This window comes from Canis aureus, chromosome 35 (genome assembly GCF_053574225.1).
Source record: "Canis aureus isolate CA01 chromosome 35, VMU_Caureus_v.1.0, whole genome shotgun sequence".
NCBI classification, from domain to species: domain Eukaryota; kingdom Metazoa; phylum Chordata; class Mammalia; order Carnivora; family Canidae; genus Canis; species Canis aureus.
Window position 1 is genome coordinate 9903346 of NC_135645.1, and position 19325 is coordinate 9922670.

Genomic DNA, 19325 nt, shown 5'->3' on the forward strand with positions numbered 1-19325 from the left:
AGATTAATTAAATCGGAAACTTTATGTATAGGGCCCAGGTATTAGATTTTTTCAGTATCTCAAGTGATTCCAAGATGTACTTACAGTGGAGAACCACTGCTTAGGGTCAGAGTTTATGTTCAGCTCAAGAAACAGGCATATAATACCCTAAGGCAGGAATCAAAATATACCTTCCTTGCCCTATTTGCCTTCTTAGCAGTATAAAAATATGAAAAATATGTCACACTGTACTTTAAACACTTAGCATTGTATAGGTATGAATATGAAGATACAGTACATAAATACCAAAATGATATTAAACAGATTGATGCCTTATTGAACAAACACGAATAAAAATATTCTTAAACAAAGGGTTTAAATTATTTGTGTCCAGATGAATATAGTGTGGGCTGACATGGACCAATATGTTTTCATATTCAACTGAATACAAATTACTATTTATCAAATCAACTTCTGTTATGGCACTATGTATGGATATGAAAAAAACTCTCATCTGGCATTTCTGCAGGGATCATGCTGAAAACCCCACCCACATAAGAAATAACTGAGACAGGAGGTGAGGTCTAAGTAGAGATATTTGGGGAATTACGTTGTCTTTTTTCTGACAAGTGATGAAAAGAATTTGATTTTTTAAACTAGTGGTTTGTTTCCAGTTTGGTATAACTCCACTCTATCAATAAACCTAGGACTCAGATGTCCCATGCTAATGACAGACTTATACTCTGTTATCTAAGTTTCCTCATTTACGTATTCTATGTACATACTTACTTTCCTTGAGTTTATCACTGTCAATACAAATAGCTTAGAGCTTTTTCATCAGGCTTCTCACAAAGTCATTGTTTCTCAAAATATGGTCAGAATTACTTGGGGACCTGTGGAGATGTTGATTCCCCTGACTCCATAGATAAATGTTTGGAGTAGAATCCAGGAATTTTCATCTTAAAGGAATCCTCCATGGAGTCAGCAGGAAGATACATAATATAAAAGATTTGGAAATGATGTAGGTGTTCATCCAATATAGTACCTTCCAAGTTCTCTGTGGTGAGGAACCCATTTTTTCTTTTCTTTTTAAATTTCCAATGCATAATAGACTACATAAAATCTGATTAAAAAAAAAAAACTTCTAAGAATATAGGCAATGAAGGCAGAACAGAAGATATAATACCTAATCTTTATTATTAGATTCAACAGACAAATTATTTTGTCAAATTGGTGTGAAAAATTTTTTAAATGCCTACTCTCAATTTTTGTACTTACTTTGTCATAGACACTAAATAATTTGCACTGATCTTCAAACCAAATAGAGAGTAGCAGCATTTCCCATTTTTGTTCAGAATAGCACTAACTCTGCGTGATACTAATAGGATAGAAACCAAAGGAAAAGCGTCCATGGTCCATTAAGTTTGGGGAATAGTGGGAGAAATAAAATTTCCTTATGGTAAAACATGTCAAAATGTCTACTATACCAATGTGTTTCTGAATGTAAGAGAAGGAAATACCATGCACCTTTCCAAAAGTTACTCACCCATGACTTTCTTTTCGAGGGCATTGATTAACAACTCTAGTAAATTAGATTTTATTTGAACACAATTAAGGAAATGCTGATCTAAGTAAGTTTCCTCATTTTACAGTTGAGGAAACAGAAACCTAGAGATGTCAAGTGACTTGGCTTATAATCAGACAAATATTTCATTTACTACTTAACTTAATAATTAGTTAATTAATTAAACAAAAATTTAATGAGTGTTTACTACGTGTCAGGCAATCCACCAGGTATCTTCCAAATTGATAGAATCGTTTGGAGTTATGAAATGGCTAATCATCTACCTAGGGAAGCCTTGGTTCTTACCTCTCTATAGACACTTATGTCACTAATATCTCTGTGTTCTTTATTTTATGTTTCTATTCCTCTTCCTAAGGCTTTCTTGCTACTAATAACTGAGGACATTTTCCCGAATAGTGTTGACCCAATCTTGGCCGACTTTGTTAAAATTGAATAGTCATGCAGTCTGGTGAAAAGATTAATATAGAGAGGGATGCCTGAGTGGCTTATCGTCCCTCTCTTATTTCAGCTCTTGTCATGATCTTAGGGTCTAGAGATTGAACTCCACCTTCTGAGTCTGCTCTTGGCCAAGAGTCCGCTTGAGATTTTGTCTCCCTTCTTCTGTCCCTCCCCCCACTCCTGTGCATTCTCTTTCAAATAGATAGATAAATCTTTTTCTTTCTTTTTTTTTTTTTAAAGAAAATTAGTACAGGGTATTTGTTTCATCATTCAGAGAGTGTCTTCATGGCAGTTATTGTGGGCCAAAGAATGTTCTAAGCGTTTTATATACTTTAATTGATTAAAGCCTTATATCAAGGGTTTGAGATCTGTATTTTTATGCCAATTTTAGAGATAAAGAAACTAAGGCATAGAAATGTTAAGTGCCCTGCCCAAGGTCACAGAACTTAGATGCAGTAGACCTAGCATTCAAACCTAAGCAGACTGGTTCCAGAGTCCATATTATACCAAGTAGAAGTTTATATCTATTTAATGAGAGTAACCATTATGCTGGTTTGAGGTAAGAGGAAATTACAAAAGTAAATGAGAATTATTCTGAAGAATTCAGGGTGGTGATTGAAAAGGATATTAGATGTTTAGAGAAATGGTTTTCTCCCCCATCACTCATCTGGGTGAGAGACTATTTTCCTCAAGGAGATTTGATAAAGGGGCTTTTCAAAGACAGTTAATAAAAGTTGAATAAACATTATTTTAGAGCAGGATGATCCTTAAAGATTACCATAATACAGTTCTTGATTGTGTTCTGAGAGTTGAACCAACTGTGGATTTTCTATAATAAAATAATGGTTTTATTAACGATAAGGCATGGGAGTGGGGGTGGGGTTAAGTCTAACAAATAGAATTAACCATTTAAAACTTTTCTCTTGTTTCCCCCACCCCCTTTCCTATGCCATATACCAAGAAAGGTGCTGTGGCTATAACATTGACTAAAACACATTCTCTCCCTATTCATATCAAAGTCTACTGAGAGAGAAGGCTTTAGAACAAAAACAAATGTGCTGCGCTTTACCATTTATCTACACTGTAATTTATCATGAGGCAGCATATGATGGCATATTCTTCAGCATAATAGTGTTTTGTGATATTCCCCCCAAAGCATCATGACTTCTAAGATTGACAGTCACCAGGTTGGTACTTGCCTTAATTTTATGGATTAGGGTAATGGATCCTCTGGAATTTATGACTCCTTGTCGTAAAGATGTAGTGAAATGAGGGGTGGGGGTGGGGACAGCCCTCATGTCAACAGGTTCAAAATCCATGGTTCTTTTTAGATTTCTGATGCAAGAAGTGATTTTTATTTCTTCTTTTTATTCATCCATACCTGACCTAACAGAAGATAGCTAGTACTGTCTTTTTATTTCATACAAAAAGAAAGAAGTTTTAATTTAAGGATGTTTATCACAGGTCAACTTTTAGTTTTTGGCATTCTACCCTCTATAATATAATAGATGGGCAATTTATCTTTTGCCTTTCAAATGTATCGAGATTCAGCATCTTTAAGATTAATTCTCGTGACTAAACTGTCTTTGAAAAAAAGAAATGAAAAAGCACAGATAAAAATAAAACATATCAAATATGTTTGACCTTCAGCTTCATTCCTGCTCCCCCTCTACCTTTCTAGATATAGCCACTGATTTCAGTTTGAGTCCTCACAATTTTCTCTATATTTATATGCCTCTATTGTAACTGTATGCTAGAAAATATACTGCAATTTTAAGATATATGGTTTGTATTGAAATTATCTTTCAGCTATTTGATTTTTTTAATTCAACAGTAGGGTGTTAATTTATCTATTAGACTTAGATCTACATTGTTCTTCCTAACTGTTGCGTAGTATTTCATAGTTTGGCTATAATGTGATTTATTTAGTTATTTAAACAATTCCCTCTTAAAAACAATGCCATAGTTAGTATCTTAATGGGACCTCTTTATGCCCTGGAGAAATTTCCCCAGATGTCAACCGTAAGCTTAATAGGAAGAAAGCAGTGGTCTTTCTAACAAGGAGTTAGTATCTAACCCCTGATTATCAAGGTAAAAATTACCTGCTACCTTTCATGGGTCAGCATGACAGAGGTAGTATGCAATGTTAGGATTATAGAATAAGAAAGGAGATAGTCATACATTGAATGAAAAAATATTGTAATTTAGTCAGTTAATCAATCAATCAATATTTATTGAGGACCTGCCTACCTGAGGCCAGGCCCTGTGTTATGTAGCAGGTGAAAGAGACACAGTTTCTTTTTTATTTTAAGATTGATTGATTGATTGATTGATTTAAGAGAGTTAGAGAGAAAGCATGAACGGGAGGGGCAGAGGGAGAGGGAGAGAGACTCTCAAGCGATTCCTGACTGAGCAGAGACCCATGTGGGACTCAATCCTGACTCTGAGATCACAACCTTGAGATCACCGCCTGAACCGAAATCAGGAGTTGGATGTCTAAAAGTGCCACCCAAGTGCCCCAAGAGACAGTTTCTTCTTTCAAGGAGCTCACAATTCTAAAGAATAGAGAAATAAACAATAATATCTATTTTGTCACCTAAGTCTTCTTGTAGGGATACACATAATAGAGCAGCGTGCAAACACATTGGGAGACCTACTAAAAGGGTGGGAATGTCTACTACAGATTTTCAAGGTGTGGCTTCTAACTAGAGATCTGAAGAAGTAGAAATTGTCACCATATTCTGGGGTTAGAATAGGAAAGGCATTCCAGGAAAAGAAAGTTGCATGTCCAAACACATAGAAGAAAGAACTTACTTATCAATGGGAGTAGAAGTAGCTTAGTGCTCCTAGAATGTGAATCTCTATGAAATATGAGAGACTACTAGTGAGAGACTACATATTTATTAGTGTGCAGTCTTTATTTTTAAGGCTATAATTATGATTGGCATCAAACAAAAAAAAGACTTTTTTCTCTTTTTTAGTACTTTAGTACATAATGTTGCAAGTACAGCATTGCCACATTGGTCATTTGTTTAACATTCAACAAATATTTTTTGAGTCACAACCTAGTGCAATATAATTTCTTGAATGTTAAATTCACATTTCACTCAAGGGGGAAAATATTTCTTTTTTTTTTTTAATTTTTGTTTATTTATGATAGTCACACACACAGAGAGAGAGAGAGAGAGGCAGAGACACAGGCAGAGGGAGAAGCAGGCTCCATGCACTGGGAGCCCGACGTGGGATTCGATCCTGGGTCTCCAGGATCGCGCCCTGGGCCAAAGGCAGGCGCTGAACTGCTGCGCCACCCAGGGATCCCTATATTTCTACTTAAGTATAATTTAACACAGTTTGAAATGGAGAGCAAGCAAGAAAAAGAAGATAATGCAGATGTAAAATCAGGGGCCAAATTCAAAAAGTCTTTTTCAGGATGAAAATTAAACATTTTAAGGTGATTTATAACATGTATGTTGGTAATATTTCAGAAGGAATATTATTATTAGCGAAAAAGATACTGCCACTAGTATTATAGACCAAAAAATTTAAATGGGAATATTATCTGCAGTGGAATTTTTAAAATACCATTAGTTCCTTCATATTATGTGACAACTCAAATCATAGGTATCAACTTATTCAAGCAACTTGAAAATATGCACTTTATCATATTTATTTCTTCCTCGACACCTTCCAATCCTTTAAGGCTATCTCATTATGTTATGTCTTAATGATTCTTTAATTTAAATTTGGTCAAATAAAATATGAAACAACTCTATCACAACAGCCACTTCAGTAATCAAGATGATAATGAAATAATGAAATGTTAAAATATTGTTTCATTTAAAATAAATGTAATTTAAAATATCATGTCATCTACTCCAGATTGTTTCCAGACACCCAGTTGGACATATAATTGGAAAGCATCTCAGTGAATATTATGGAAAATATTAGGGGGAAAAAAAAAGGTTAGAACAGCAGGAGAAAAGCTTAGTGGATTTGAGCTTTCAGTTTGTTCATTCGTGTATTTGAAGTGGTATAGAATATACCTATAAATGTCGAGAGGGAATTCATTCATTCCACAAATATTTATTTAGTAAGTGACTACTTAATAAATGGTGGTACCTGCCACCATTCTAGGCACCTGTGATTATTCCTTCATTGACTGATTTAGTAGTAGTTGTAAGTTTCTTTTGCATTTGTGAATGATTGTCAGTAGACATTCCCTGGACATCTTTATTTTGTAGATTTTCTTGCCGTTGAGGGCAAACCTGTGATCTTGAGCTCAGTAGAAAGAAATGACATTTGACTGATTGACAATTATAATTTATACTTAATATTTCATATCCCCAAAGCTTAAATGCATTAAATTTTAACTGTAATGCTGCCAATCATACTTAAAGTTCTGCTTGGTTTGGGATATTTTGTTTTATTCATTTATTTTTTTATTTATATTTCTAACTTTTTACATGGATGAAAGTTGTATTGTGCGCAGAGATAATTTAGTTTCTGTTTTCCATGTTGGTTTATTTTACTAAAATTGCAAAAATTTTAATAAATATTGGATTTTAATCTTAAACTCTTCTCAGTGAAAGACTACAGTAGCTTACTACAATTTTGTGAGAAAGCTGAGCAGAATTTTAAGGCCTGACTTCCTACCACCTTCTCTCTATTTTTATTGGCGATATCATTTCTCTTCAAACTTCATATGATGGGGAAGAAAAAGAAAAAAAAAAAAAAAAAAACCAAAGGGAGAAAGTGGATTAGTAGGAAGCTTAAGGAAAAGAAAGGTGTCAAGATCCTTCAGGCATAAAATCAAATTTGAAACACTTGACACTCGTAAGAGGGTATGAAGGTAGCTAGATAAGGTTGCATACAGAAAAGATATAATCCATAAGAAGTTGTAAATGGTAAGAAACAGAATGGCATGAGTGGAGGAAAAATAAACTCTTGCCCATAATATGATCTAGTAGAAACTTAGTAGGGAATTATCTCTTTAAGAAGTTCTCTCTCTCTCTCTCTCTCTCTCTCATACACACACACACACACACACACACACAGCCCACCCCACGAAGATGTTCAGTGGTAAGTGTGTTTGCTTAGTTATGTATTTCCCTCCTTCCATCCTTCTGTCCCTTTCTTCTATATTCTTCCTTTTCCTCCCCAAAATTTACTTATTTGAGAGAGAGAGAGAGAGAACACAAGTGGGGGAAGGGTAGAAGAAAAGAGAAGGACTTTCCAGCAGATTCCTTGCTGAGCCCAGAGCCAGATGTGAGCCTAGATCTCACAAACCTGAGACGACGACCTGAGCCTAAGTCAAGAGTTGGTCCCTTAACCACCTGAGCCATTCAGGCACCCCCTCCTACATCCTTTCTTGTAGTATTGTTATGGTGTCCTGGTGCACTTGCCCAATCCTAATTGCTTAATAATAAGCTACATTGGGATAAAAGCGAGGAAAAGACTGTGTCTATACATTCTCTATTCTTATGGAAATTAGTATGTTATCTTAAATGTGTATGGTAAACTGATGCAAAATATTTTTGTTGAACAAAGAAATGTGTGAATGGGTGACTGAGGTGTGTGAATGGATTAATTAATTTTAAAAAATGAGTAAGGTATGATGTTTTGGAAACAATGCAGTTTAAACTCAGAATCTTGGAAACACTTTTGTAAGTCTAGTTTCCTAAGAAGCAGACTCTGAGACAAAGATCAAGGTTGATTAGATATGCTCTGCGAGATCAACACCTGTGGGGAGAGGAGGACACGTGCTTGGGCAGAAGGACGGGTTGAACTGCAAGTCATTTGCAAGAGTAGCCTCAGCTGACCCCATTCCTGGCCAGGCCTCTATGGCCCTGCACAGACTAGTCATTGCACAAAGGCTGTCCTCAGAGAAAGGTCATGAATGCGGAGAGAGATTCAATTGATACTGCAGTGAGAAAGACTCAGTAGCAAGGGGATGACTGTTTTTATACTGGGGCTAGAGGATCTAGAAATGATCTACAAACAACATTAAAACAAATGATCTTTATTATTTCTTTAGAAGGCAAATCTAGGGCCAGTTAATAGAAGGGGGAAAGATTTCAGCTTGTCATAAGGAAATATATTTACATAATTTTCATAATTTTAAAAGCCCTTAGAATAGAAATACCCCAACAGAGCCTGGATAGTCTTTTGATTCTATTGCATAAGTATTAAACATCAGATGGCAAAGGGAAGAGGTTTATGGTAATTCCTGACTCAGGAAGTCTGATTTTACATATACATATATGTATGCATTTGTTATGTGTAGCTCACACTCACACTCAGTGAAATTTAGGAATTTTATACTATTATTTTTATCATAAGATTAATTCATCAGAATTCCAGGAAGAACCTATGAATATTACCAATTAGAATATTAGGATATGTAGAGGCATGTGTGAATAACCCTGTATATTTCTCCCAAAGGTAGTGACCATCTAAGGTGGGGATATAGGAGATTTAGAAGACTGGGAGAGATAATAGGGCATTGAACACTGAGTTTAATTCAGCTAAATTTTTCTATGAGATAGCAACTAGGTGCTCTCACATGAGGAAAGGAAATTAGGAATTGTGAAACCCAAGCTCAGTGCCAGGACCTGGGCTATATGGTTTATCTATATTATCAGTGTAAGAATAACAGGATGTTATAGAACATTAACAGGGTACCAGACACTCTTCGAAGCTCTCATGTATATTAACGCATGTATTGTAACAAAAACATTTGAGGTAGGTATGCTAATATTATTCTCATGTTATAGATAGGGAAACTGAGGCACAGAGAGTTTCAGTAACCGTCTAAGGTCATGGAACTAGGAGGTGGCAGAGCTGAGATTTGAACCCAGGGTAATATGAAATACTACCTCTCATCTTTTGTTTTTTAAATATTTTATTTTTTATTTATTTGAGAGAGAGACAGAGAGGGCACACAAGCTGGGGAAGAGGCAGGGGGAGAGAGAGCAGCAGACTGCCCGCTGAGCAGGGAGCCTGATGTGGAGCTCAATCCCAGGACCCAGGATCATGACCTGAGCCGAAGGCAGCCGTTTAACCGACTGAGCCACCCAGGTGCCCCTGAAATACTGCTTCTCATCTTATTTAGAAGATTGGTCTTCATTGTTGGCCGCAAAATGATGTGAAGTATATTGAATTGAGAAATAACTCGAAAGTACTGAGATAAGATTGCCAATCAAAATAAAAGTAGTTCAAAATGAAATGAAAAATTCCCCTTAACAAGGCTTTTCTGGAGGAAGTTTGACACATCTCCACTGTAATAAATCACTCCATGTGTTTTTTGAATATGCAGCTTGCATCCTGATAGATTGTGTGTATGAAACCTGCCCACTTAAGGATCCTCAGTGTGTAAACCACATTCTTCAGGGCTGAACAGGGGCTTCCGGTGTTTTCTGCTGTCTCCAATATAAGAAAAACGGTTAAAAAGTTAAAATGATGTGTTCTAAGATGAAGCATTGTATAGTGGAGTCGGTAAGATGAGGTTTTACTTCAATTTTATCATCCACTATCTATGAAAATTTAGTTAAATTACTTAAACTTTCTAAGCCTAGTTTTTCTTGCCTGTTGAGGCAAGACAGATATCATGGATTATGATATCTATCTTCAAAAAAAAAAAAAGAGTCAAAAATGGCAAAATGGATGAAGGACTGGGAGACGCAGGCTTCCAGCTATGGAATGAATAAGTCACAGGGATAAAAGGCACAGCACAGGGAATATAGTCAATGATATTTTAATAGTCTTGAATGGTGACAGATGGTAGCTATACTTGTGAGCACAGCATAACATCTAGAGAAGTAGATTCACTCCTGCACACCTGAAACTAATGGAACATTGTGTGTCAACTACACTAAACATAGATTTAAAAAAAAAAAAACTAAAAAATAATATAATATGTCATAAAATAGTCAATGAGGTAGCATATCCAGAGCTCCTGGCACATTGCAGAGGCTGGATACACACTCTGGTAATTCTCCTTCATCTCCAGGTCCTGTGACTGCCCCGATCATTAATTCATAGAAGGCAACAGATAGATTCCTTCAAAATTCTAATTTAATAGTCTGAAATGTACTAACTCATCATTATTTCTCCAAACTGTAACCTATCTTCCTTACTGTATGTCTTGTTCATTTCAAAGAGTATTATTTTTTTTCTCCGAAGGCTACCCATGAAAGACAAGAGAAAAATGAAACTTAATCTGTTTTTTTTTTCTTTTATTAATTTTTTTAGGTATATCCAAAGCTGCCATCATCAAAGACCAAAGTGGAAATTCTAAGAAAGTTACAACCATTAGCTAATGTAAAGCCTGGGCTTTTTCTGTAGATTTATTTATAACATTTCTACCCTCCCAACCACAATAAATAAGAAATGGTTGAGGTTATGTTCAGCAAGACAAGTAGATATATTTTTTGGGCAGCTTGATGATGGGCCAGGAAGACTTTGCATGGAAGTTCCACACTTTTATGGTTATTTACTTATTTTTTGACAATAATAGGGAAAACTGATGAAGCCACTGCTTTCCTGTTAGTGAGCTATTCTAGGCTGCAGTGAGTTTATAATTAATCAGTTGACATTGGATGAATGATAACCTTTGTTTTTAACATTTGACTTTTAGGGCATATTTCCATGTCATCAAATTACCTATTCTGAATGTTATAATTTTTATTACAGACCTATGCATTTTTTTTGTTAACCAGTAATTTATACATACAATCAACTCTCATATTTGCAGAAGCCAATTATTCAGTCTAATAATTACCCAGGCTCTCTGGTTCCAGCGTTCCCCCTTGCTTGCCCTCTATTGGCCATTCATCAACAGTTCTATGCCAGGGACCAGGGTGGAGGTAGGTTGCTTAGGTGAGTCTCATATGAGACGGTTGAACTTTGGGGCTTGAAAAGGTTGAATGGTAACGAAACGAAATACAGGCTAAAGCGAGATTGCATTTTCAGTGGAGCTTCCATCTCTTTTGGTGTCGAAAAATAATATGCAATCTCTTGCTTTTAGTATTCATTTTTTTTATTTATTTTTATTTTTTGCTTTTAGTATTTAAAGCCAAATTCGTAGTTACAACAACAAGAAAACCTGACAGACTGTGTGTTTGTGTGTGTGTGTTTATGTGAGAATCTATTTTGTCAGCACTTTGTCTCCTTCACTGAATCCCTCTAGCACTGAAGCTACATCATTCTAATGTCACTTATCAAAGATATGTTATTTGTAAACGTAGCTCATGTGTGCACCGTTGGCAGGGCCGTTGCATCTTCCTCATCTCTGCATCTCCATTGCCTAGAATGTGTCCTGTCATCTTTAGAACTAGTGTGGCTGCTCAATGAGTAAATGAATAAATGACAAGGGGATTTTTAAGGAACAAAACTGGAGCACAATTTAAATACCTCTCCCTATCTTATATGGGGGGCCATATTTCTGGTCAGTATTCCAAGCTGAGAAATGGAATCCATGGTATTGCTCCCACTAACCCTGGCAAACAAACCATGAGAGTAGCAACCCTCCGCAGAAGTGCTCTGTGTCATTCAACAATGCCTGCTCTCTGTTGACGACTGCCTGCGTGTTGGCTCCCGATGCAGAGTCCTGGCATCGTCAGGAAGCAGACAAAGAATCCATCAAAAGACTGGAGACAAGTTTGATATATGCAGTTCATTCCTCATCTTGCAAGATCACTGCCAGTCATGTCCTCGCAGCTGTGGGGGATTTTGTTCATTTTGTAGCACCTACAACATTACTACATAAGCTTTCATAATCTGACTGTCAGAAATATCTCAGGGTGAGTATTGTACCTGGGAAAGATTGGCATAGCGTGGCCAGGGACACAGCAAGTGATGCATGAGAAACAACGGTCAGGCCTTTCTTGGGCATCGTTTTTTTTGTTCTTCTTCCTCTGTATAATCGGGTCCAGGAAAATGTGTGTATGAGCCAGACTCAATTACTGATGCTGGCCCTTTATACTGTGATCTGATTCTGGCTCTACTTGCCCCATCAAGGCATTTAAAAACAAAGAAAAGGGTTTTTGTTTTGTTGTGTTGTGTTTTGTTGTGTTGTGTTGTGTTTTGTTTTGTTTCCAAAGAAGGTGATGAAAAATAACTGGGCAAATTTGGGGATGCTAACCATCTTAACTATTTTCATGGTTGTATCTCGGAGCTTAGTCTTAGGGCAGGACAGGAACCCGAACACATATGCATATGCACACTTCACTTTATATTCATTCCTGTACGTTTATGGAATCCTGGTCTTCCATGAGCACAGGAGGGCGACACATGGACATGGAGGTGCTCCCCTGTAATATCCCTACTGAGAAAGCAGGTTGATGCTGATTCTGATTCTTTTAGCCCAGGGGGGCTGGCTAGAGGGAGGGGCCCAGGATCTTCCCTGTGTGGAGATTCTGGGCCTTTTCCATAGGCCTGTGGACGCTTGGCTGTAGAGCTGAGGTGGAGATGGGGTAAATGCCAGCATGCTGGGCACAGCCATCCTGTGTCCCCACCTAGGGCTCTGCTCCCCCTGAGTCACCACCGGATACTGGAGGGGCTTTGATACTAGGCCGGCATCGGCGCAATAACAAACCCTGCCTCATTCCAGTATGATGAATGAAGAGTTTTAATGAAACTGGCCCAAACTGCTCTGGCAAGCTGCCTTATTTTTGTGTTTTAAATGGAAGTGATCCATCAGCCACACGCAGCGCCTCTGTCTCCACACCCCTCCCTGATGCACCTTGCCTGGCCTTCCCACCCGGTGCTCCCACCCCTCTGCTGCTCTTGCCCCCCCACCCCCAGTCTTCCTTGCCTGACCCTGCACCCACCGCCTCCACTGTAGAGCACTAACCACAGCTGATGCCCTGGGTGCACCGTCGCCCAGCCCCGTTCCTTCCTATCCCAGAACACAGCATGCTAATGTGGCACAGTGGCTGTCGGGTATTAATTATGCTTGCTGGCTGCTCCCTCATTAGAGTTGCCCATCTCCCCCGAGAGCCGTTGTAAATCAAACTATGATTCATGGCTTTTAAAAAATGGGAAAAAGTACACAAACACCAAAAGGAGAAAAAGTCTCCCAAAAATAATAAATATAAACAAAGAGGAGGGATGACACCTTGATCAAGCTAGCTGGTAGCAGGGAGCAGCTCAGCATTTCGCTAGCGTGGAAACAGGAGTTTTGTTAGATGGCTCTTTCTCCTTGTGATCTGTTTCATCATTAAAAAAAAAAAAAAAAAAAGGAAAGCACAGACTGATTTCTCTTTCTTTTGGGGGGTTGTTTAACACCGAGTATATGATGAAAAATGTTAAGTGCAATCTGCATAGTTGTGTGAGTGATCACGGTGAGGCTGGAATTTTCATCAACCAGGAGTTGAAATGAAGAGGGGGAAAATAAAGGAAGAACAGCCCCCCCCCCCAAAAAAAAAAAAACTTTGAAAGGTTTGCAAGTTCCTATCTGAGGAGAATTTTTTGTAAAATGCCATCTCTGGAGAACCATAGGCTGGAAATGCACTCTTGGAGCTTTTTTAGACTATCACTTCATCCCAAACCATTAGTGCTCATGTAAGAATATTCATCTCTCGGGGTTGCGGTGGGATTCCATGACATACAAATGAAAATATTGTGCATACTCTAAAGTCATTATTCACCTGCTAGTGTATGATTTGGGGGACAGAGCCATCCATCAAAATTATCAGAACTGTTCCTGTTATTTCAGAAAGTAAACCTGCATTGCTTATTGCTCAGCAGCATAGCATAAGCTGGGAAGTGTACCTTTGAAATGGGAAAGAATTTTAGCTGTCTTTATTAAGTTTTACTATTTAGGAGGAAAGTCCCCTGAGGCTGAGTGATGCGTAGGGTCAACAAATCCCACCAGAATTCAGAGATTAATATGGATTGTTTTGGTTGGGAAAGGTTTTGTGTAAAAGGTGAGGCTGACTGCCCCTGGGGGATAAAGGTTACACAATGCACAAATCAAATGGAGAAAAGACTTTAGTGTGTTTGGGGAACAGTGTGGGCAGTCCTTTGGGTAGAAGGATCGTGTGAAGTAGAAGATGAGTGGAAAATTGCTGACCACTCTGTTGAGGATTGATGAAGGATAGTGTTCAAAGAAAGGCCAACCAGTATAGGTATTCCAGGTGACTTATCCATCATCTTTGTTTTGTTGTATTTTGTTTGCCTATTAGAATGACCATATCATGTTATTAGGGACGTAGGGAGTAGAAGGGGGAGATTCTGGGCTTCTCTACTTTTTTAAAAAAATATTTTATTTCTTTATTTGAGAAAGAGAGAGAGCGCTCAAGCATGAGCAGGGGAGGGGCAGAGGAAGAAGCAGACTTTCCACTGAGCAGGGAGCTGGATGCAGGGCTTGATCCCAGGATCCCAGGATCCCAGGACCATGATCTGAGTAGAAGGCAGATGCTTAACTGACTGAGCCACCCAAGAGCCCCTGGGCTCACTTACTAATTTACTATTAAATTTTGGTTCTATATCATAGCACTAGAGGTAATTATTGCTAGGCCATGTTTTTTTTTTTTTTCTTTAATTTTTTATTTATTTATGATAGTCACAGAGAGAGAGAGAGAGAGGCAGAGACACAGGCAGAGGGAGAAGCAGGCTCCATGCACCGGGAGCCCGACGTGGGATTCGATCCCGGGTCTCCAGGATCGCGCCCTGGGCCAAAGGCAGGCGCTAAACCGCTGCGCCACCCAGGGATCCCTAGGCCATGGTTTTAAGAGCCACTTGGGACTTGGGAGATTGGCGATATTACCCAGTACTCAGTTTGTCATTAGCCTTCCATCTCTGTCTTCAATGACTTGGAGGACAGATAGCCAAGGAACCCCGGGAAGGGTTAAACCATTCAAACTGGTCTGTACTCTGAAAGATTGTAAGGGGGCAGCCCAGGTGGCTCAGCGGTTTAGGGCCTGCCTTCAGCCCAGGGCCTGATCCTGGAGACCTGGGATCGAGTCCCACATTGGGCTCCCTGCATGGAGCCTGCTTCTCCCTCTGCTTCTCTCTCTCTCTCTCTCTGTCTCTCATGAATAAATAAATAAAATCTTAAGAAAAAAAAATAAAAAGAAGAAAGATTGTAAGGGGCGAGGGGTTTAACAGTTGGGTTGATTACTTTGCTAGAGTTGCCATAACAGAATACCAAAACTGGTGGTTTAAACAGTAGAAATTTATTATCTCACCATTCTGACAGCTTCAAGTCCAAATCAGGGTGTGGCAGGATTGGTTTCTTCTGGGGGCTGTGAGAGAGAATCTGTTTCATATTTCTCTCTTAACTTCTGATGGTTTGCTGGCAGCCTGTGGTATTCTTTGGCTTGGAGATGTATCCCTCCAATCTCTGTCTTCGTGGATACATGGCATTCACCTAATGTGTGTGTGTGTGTGTGTGTGTGTGCGCACGCGCGCGCGCGTGTGTATTTGGGCTTCTCCTTTTTGTAAAGACACCAGTCATACTGGATTAGAAGCCCACACTATTCCAATATCACCTCATCTTAAGTAATTACATCCACAATGACCCTATTGTCAAATAAGTTCATATTCTCATATACTCCACACTCACAGCAAAGGATAAGCAATAAGGAGAAGTCACTCTCCATTTACTCTAAAGATGATGCTTTTTTCCCTTTCTCTACAAAATGTATACTTGTAGATTCAATGATTAATTCGATTGGTTTTTCAGTAATTACTTAAGCAGGAGGCCAAGAAGATCTCACAACAAATGACTGTCTTATTAAGGCTCTATGGCAGGGACCTTTTTTTCTGGCAAGGGACATACCTTAATCTTGAAAATAACTGATATCCTCACTGTAGTCTGTTGTCTCACCCACTCAGGCTTTCCAGGAATTTTATTTGTACCAGCCGGAAAGAAAGAAGTGGGGGAGGGAGGAAGTTGGAGGGAGAGAAAGAGAGAGGGAAAGAGGGAGAAAGAGAAAGAAGTGAAGGAAGAAAAGAAGCAAATAAAGAACTGAGGGAAGGAATGGAAGGGTCTCCCTCAACGCACTTGTGAGAACGCAATACCTTGGGCCCTTCCCCAATCCTCCTGCTCCATGGGGACTGCGCAACAGCATCTCCAACTGCTTCTCTGCAGCATCTAAGACAGGGAGCATATTCTAAATATCGTGGTGATGATTAGAAAGAAGTAAAGGGATTTTTGAAAACATTAACTTTGGAAAAATGGCTCAGGGTGTGCTTTGTGTAAAAATAATATTTTCAAAACACATCTGCCTATTGAATTTAACAGTCAAAACACGTGGCAAACATTTTCACAATTTTCCACCAGGGGGTGCTCCCCCCAATAGAAAGAAACAAGAAAACTTGAAAACATTTGACTGTCTGAACAGCCCCAAAGAAAACATTGGTTTCTGCCCAAATCCTGGAAACAAACATTATTTTTCTTTGAGAAACAAGCATATTAGTTCATGAAATGAATTTTGGAAAAAAGAAGTTTCTGTAGCATACATTTTAAACTTGCCTCAAGGAAGATAAAACGCAGAGTTGGCTGATGATAGGTTTGATTATTTAGAAACGAAGAAATAGAGTTCCAGAGAGATTTCTCAGACCATTTCCAGGGTAAGAACTTTTAGAATGTTAAGTGCAAACAGGGAAAGAGAAACCAATTCTCCTGGCTCCTGTGAAGCTCTTAAAAACGTGCATTTCATATAACGTATACAGTCAAACCCCTTAGAAGCTATGTAGGAATTACTACGAACAAGCAAGCATTCTAGGATCTGATGCTACCCAGCGTTTCACAAGTGCCAGCTTGATATGTCATAGAGCTGAGACCCTACTCTTGAGGGGTTTTTATGCAGGTCACCAACATCCTACTTTAAGAACTTAGTCTTAAAATTTAAGATGAAGAATTTAGTCCTAGGGTATGGAGCTCAAGGAAGAATTTATCTGAAGCTCTAGTACTTTAGATTTTTTTTTCCTTTGAAATCAACTTAAAATTCACATTATGATTATGAGCCTATTTTTATAATAAGTTTTTTTTTCCCCCCAAGGAATAAGTTAATATTTTCTGGGGAAAGTACTAGAGTCCACCTCCCCCAACCCTCCACCAAAGAAGAAAATAGGGTTCGTCAAGCTTAAATTAATTGCATGAAAGTCCCTGAAATATCTAAAGCAGATGTGGGAAGAAGAAAAGCTGATTCTCATAGGCCAGCACTCGGCCCCCACCCCCTCTCCACTGTGCAGGCACAGGCTGCCGTTCTTGCCTACTGCAGCAGCTCTGGGGAAGGAAGAGGAAGAAGGCCAGGAGGATGCTTCTATGGCTAGAGTTCAAGTTTCCTTCCCTCCTTATAGCAAACTATATTGATCATTCCCCCTCCCAATGCATAGAGCTGATGCATTTCATCCTACACCCCTTTGATTAAAGAAAAGTAAAGCCGTGCCTACTTTTGCAAAGGTTTACTTTACAATTTCCAGAAAATTCTCAGCAGCCATAATGCCACAGCGAATCGCCTCAAGGAGCAAGGCCGATTTCTGTTTTTGGTACACTCTTCCGGGAAACAGCTCTGGGTTCTCACTAGCAAGGTAGCTTTCTTCCACAGAACCATTTATATCATTACGTGGGAAATTAGGACCCTGAAAAATTTCCCAAACCTGTTACTTTATTGGATTCTGCTTCCTAAAAATAAGGGCAAATAAATAGGTATGCGAGAGAATTAGAGGAGGGAGAAGGTGAGGCTCTCTTCCATATCGCACGTGTGATGCTCTGCTTTTTATAGCTCCTGCTTAAATAGGCTTGAAGATAAAGCCATGGATCGATGGCCTGAGATGTATCATTACTGAGAATGCAACCCTGGGATTAACTTAACCAGTCATTTTCCCACTCAGCGCACAAAACTTGTCTTGGGGATCTCAGACATATGTTGTGGCTTGGGGTGGCCCTTTCATGCTGCTTGCACCTATCCCACCGACTTCATCACCACATGTTAGTAGAAAGGGGGGATGGCTGAAACCTCAGGAAAGTAGGGAGAAAAATAGGGACTAACGGTTTTAGATGGTGCTTCACAGTCAGCTAATTTTAATAACCAACAACTAATAAGTTACTAATCGACAACTAATACTTTGAATAATTCTCTTTGAGTGACTGCCATGTACCATACCTTGGTTTTTGGCCTTCACGTTATCTTTTTCAGCATTTACTCCATTTTCAGAAGTGGAGAAAAAATAACGTCCGGCCTCAAAGAAGTTAAACATGTCCAGAAATCATACAGCTCATATGTGGCTGAATTTTCACTGGAGCCCGGTCCCCTCTGCCTTCCAAGCCCATTGTCTTTCTTCGATGTCAGATGCCTGCTATGTGACACCATCATGGACTTTTATATTCTTGAGCAAGGGCAGCATTTCATGAAGTGACTCAGTCACTTATTCTTTGTGTGACTCTGGGCAAGTCACTTAACCTCTCTTGATGTCTGATCCTTATTTGTAAAATGGGGATGATAACGCTACCTAGAGTCATGATAAGGGTTACTGGGTAGATAAACATACGTGAGGCAGTTTGGGGAGTGCGTTGGCTGCAAGAAGCAATATATAGAAGTTAGTTATTATGTTAATGCGGTGGTTGAATTTGAACATGAGTGGAAAGAGGTTTCCTGAGGATACTTCAGGAAGGAGTAATACCTCCGAATTAGAAGCTCTCAGAGGTGGGCCCTGTCCTTATATGGTGAAGAGAGTGCAAAGGACCTCAGTCTACACCATTTTGTTGAAAAGGGTAGTTAACTGGGGATCAAGGTAAAAAGAAATTTGGGGAATGAAACTGATCTTCCGGGCACTTGGCCTGTGTGCTCTGAGGTTTATTAAATATTCCACTAACATCACAGCTCCTGCCTTTGCTTCCGGCAGGATTTACCACATAGGCCAAATCTTTTATTTTGAACCTGGACAGCCAGAGGAGAGAAACAGCATGGCAGGAGGTGGAGGAGTCAGACTGAAGTCTCATGGTGAGCCACCAGGGAAGGAAGAAAAAACAAAAGCATTAGTACAATATCATTTATTTATAACAGAAGTTTTGAGAAACTTCACACAATTTGTGTTGGGAGACAAATTCTCTCACCCTCTGATTTTTCCTTCTTTGCTGCCATCCTGGCTCCCTGAACCCTGATTGTTTGTTTCCGCAGAAGACAGCCAGTTTGACCAGCTTTTCTGATGTTTTCTTTTGAAAATAATAAAAAAAAAAAAAAAGGAAAAGGCACGCTCCCACAGAGATGTAAAGATATGTCACTTACACACGTCTTCCTTTTTCTCTGCGGTTTGAATGGTGATGCTCATGAGGTGAGGGACTGTCTGTGGTGCCAGGAGGGAGCCTGCCCTC

General features: G+C 39.0%; 1 long non-coding RNA gene across 1 annotated transcript in view; it reads left to right on the forward strand.

The window, feature by feature from the left end:
* LOC144305144 (uncharacterized) overlaps positions 1-19325 on the forward strand; it is a 611557-nt gene that overhangs the window by 253049 nt on the left and 339183 nt on the right. The window lies entirely within an intron of this gene.